The sequence below is a fragment of the Dreissena polymorpha genome, chromosome 16, assembly GCF_020536995.1.
Source record: "Dreissena polymorpha isolate Duluth1 chromosome 16, UMN_Dpol_1.0, whole genome shotgun sequence".
NCBI lineage: Eukaryota > Metazoa > Mollusca > Bivalvia > Myida > Dreissenidae > Dreissena > Dreissena polymorpha.
In genome coordinates, this window is record NC_068370.1 from 2,306,124 (window position 1) to 2,309,887 (window position 3,764).

Genomic DNA, 3,764 nt, shown 5'->3' on the forward strand with positions numbered 1-3,764 from the left:
ATCATGAAAAAAATATTCACATTTAAGGTCACTGTCAATTGAAAGACTTTAAAATGACCAGTTGTTCTCTTGACCAGTGGTCATCTGTTAGTCATGGCAAAGTCCATGTCCAAGCATACGAAAGTTAAAACAACTTTTAATTTTTAACATTCAAGGTCACAGTGACCTTGACCTTCAATGACCTTAAAATGACCAATTGTCATCTACTAGTGCTGGCCAACCTTCATGTCCAGTTTGAAGACTGTAAGTCCAAGCATAAGAAAGTTATACCATGAAATAAGAATTTTAACATTTTTACATTCAAGGTCACGGTGACCTTGACCTTAAAATGACCAGTGGTCATCTACTAGTTCTGGCCAACCTTCATATCAAGTTTGAAGACTCTAGGTCTAAGCATACCAAAGTATTAACAACTTTAACATATTTACATCCAAGGTCACAGTGACCTCGACCTTCAAATGAATGACCTTGAAATGACCAGTGGTCATCTAAGTGTGCTTGCAAACCTTTACGTCAAGTTTGCGATTCTAGGTCCAAGCATACCAAAGTTACAACAATTTTAACATTTTAACATTTAAGTTCACAGTGACCTTGACCTTCAAATGAATGACATTGAAATGAATGACCTTGAAATGACCAGTGGTCATCTAAGTGTGCTTGCAAACCTTTACGTCAAGTTTGAGATTCTAGGTCCAAGCATACCAAAGTTATAACAATTTTAACATTTTAACATTGAAGGTCACAGTGACCTTGACCTTCAAATGAATGACATTGAAATGAGCAGTGGTGATCTTCTAGTACTGGCCAACCTTTATGTCAAGTTTGAAGACTCTAGGTACAAGCATACCAAAGTTATAACATGGAATAAGAACTTTAACATTTTTACCTACCAAAGTTATAAGAACTTTAACATTTTTACATTCAAGGTCACAGTGACCTTGACCTTAGAATGAATGACCTTGAAATGACCAGTGGTCATCTAAGTGTGCTTGCAAACCTTCATGTCAAGTTTGAAGACTCTATGTCCAAGCATACCAAAGTTATAACAATTTTAACATTTTAACATTTAAGGTCACAGTGACCTTGACCTTCAAATGAATGACAGTGAAATGACCAGTGGTCATCTTCTAGTACTGGCCAATCTTTATTTCAAGTTTGAAGACTCTAGGTACAAGCATACCAAAGTTATAACATGAAATAAGAACTTTAACATTTTTACATTCAAGGTCACAGTGACCTTGACCTTCAAATGAATGACCGTGAAATGTCCAGTGGTTACTTACTAGTTCTGGCCAACCTTCATGTCAAGTTTCAAGACTCTAGGTCCAAGCATACCAAAGTTATAACAACTTTAACATTTTTACATTCAAGGTCACAGTGACCTTGACCTTCAAATGAATGACCTTGAAATGTCCAGTGGTTACTTACTAGTTCTGGCCAACCTTCATGTCAAGTTTCAAGACTCTAGGTCCAAGCATACCAAAGTTATAACAACTTTAACATTTTTATATTGAAGGTCACAGTGACCTTCACCTTCAAATGAATGACCTTGAAATGACCAGTGGTCATCTGTTAATCCTGGCCAACCTTCATGTCAAGTTTGAAGACTCTAGGTCCAAGCATACCAAAGTTATACCATGAAATATGAACTTTAACATTTTTACATTCAAGGTCACAGTGACCTTGACCTTCAAATGAATGACCTTGAAATGACCAGTGGTTACTAACTAGTTATGGCCAACCTTCATGTCAAGTTTCAAGACTCTAGGTCCAAGCATACCAAAGTTATAACAACTTTAACATTTTTTATATTGAAGGTCACAGTGACCTTGACCTTCAAATGAATGACCTTGAAATGACCAGTGGTCATCTGTTAATCCTGGCCAACCTTCATGTCAAGTTTGAAGACTCTAGGTCCAAGCATACCAAAGTTATACCATGAAATAAGAACTTTAACATTTTCGAGCACGCCGCCATCCCGCCCGCCCGCCCGCCCCCCCCGCCCGCCCGACAACATCAATCTATAAGCCGAGATTTTTTCGAAAAAAATCCGGCTAATAAAATTGTTTCATGCAGTAAAACAGTGTTACAAAGACGCGTATATGTTTCCAATGTTCTGGTGGTATACTCAAAACAGCCAATGGAATAAATGAAGTGTATTCATTCGTAGCTAGCCGCGGGAAATTTTATTTGAATTTTATTGGACACTTACAAAGGTCAGGTAAAGGTGAAAAGCTGGCTTAATACAGCTTACGCCGAAAAAATCAGAACAGAGCAAGAGCTCCGTGGTCAGAGACACATGTCCCCCCAAACAGGGCTTTGAACTAGTGACCCCAATTTCAGGGGTATAGCTAGGAGAATTAGCATAAAAATCTTGCAAATCTGTAAGCAAGCATGAAATTTTGAATGAACTCTCAGTTTGTTATGCACTATTGATAGAAATCGTTAGCCACACAAAAATTCAAAATGGTGGCCATTTTAAAGATGGCCGCCCTTTCCGATTCAATCTATACAGCCATGTTAGGTATATCTTAAGCAACTGTGCGTTAAAATTAACCAAATCTTCAATTAAGCATGAAATTTGGTATAAACACTAAGTTTGATACACACTTTTGATAGTTAGTAAAAAATTCAAGATGCCATCCAGTTACAAGATGGCCACCATTTCTGGTCTCAGTCCATGTGAACAAGTTGGGCAGCTTACATAAGTAAGCATAATAATTTAGAAAATCAGTTAGGAAACATGCAATTTGGTATAAAAACTAAGTTTGATGTGCGTTTTTAATAAAACCTTTTAGCCACCCGAAGATAGAAGATGGCGTCGTTTTTTTTTCAAGATGGCAGCCGTTTCCGGTCTCAGTTTTGATGTCCAAGTTGGGTTTATCGTAAACTAGTATTATTTGGGTATTTTAGACATGAGTATTAGTATATGTGACAATTAAGGCTTGTAGATCTTAGATTTGTATATATATATACAGGATATATATATATATATATATATATATATATATATATATATACAGGGATCATATTTTTTCGGTTTTAGCGGTCCTAGACCGATTGGGGTCATGAAAGACCGATTGAAAATCCCAAACAGTCGGTCCGATTCTGTTTGCTAAAATTCCCATGTCATGAAATCGATTACACAGTGCACATGCTAACACATCCTTATTACATTCTTATCTTGATTAAGTGTGATACACCATTGGCTGCAGTCTCTAAACCGGTCTGGACCAGTTTATTGCAAATCAGCCGACTAGTATCAGAATATGACCCCAAGCAGCAAAGATTCGCGCGGTTGTGTATTAGTCATGCGTGAATAATCCCGTGTCAATATCAATCGATAATTTCACTGGCTTATACCTTGCACACTAATCAGTCCTTAATGTGTACTTGTCCACGATAAAATCGTTGACAGTTACTTCGGAGATGAAAACCTTGATGTTATCCTCGAGGACATTGTGCCTTTCATGCATGATACAATAAACTTTCATATAAACAAAAGAGAAAATTGGATATTCTGCAATAATTGTGGGCAGACCTTATACACTGAAAGCACGCGCTGTAACTTAACAAAACATGCCGATACATTTTCCTTCAGCGTAATAATCCGGCAATAAATGAATGAAAGTCGCGGATCTGATCGACAGAACAGCTAGCGGAAAGTTATTTTTATGGGCGAAACTTCACATAAAATAGTACACAAGAAAAATAATATACATTGTATAAATCTTTAGTAACAATCGTGTTAGAATCAAAATAAT

General features: G+C 36.9%; 1 long non-coding RNA gene across 1 annotated transcript; it reads right to left on the reverse strand.

Moving 5' to 3' along the window:
• Window positions 1-283: 283 nt before the first annotated feature.
• LOC127861862 (uncharacterized) lies at window positions 284-1,964 on the reverse strand. The gene is made up of 2 exons (XR_008040326.1): window positions 627-1,964; window positions 284-467 (listed from the first exon to the last, which is right to left on the reverse strand). It is a non-coding gene; the product is annotated as an uncharacterized LOC127861862 (long non-coding RNA).
• Window positions 1,965-3,764: the final 1,800 nt, after the last annotated feature.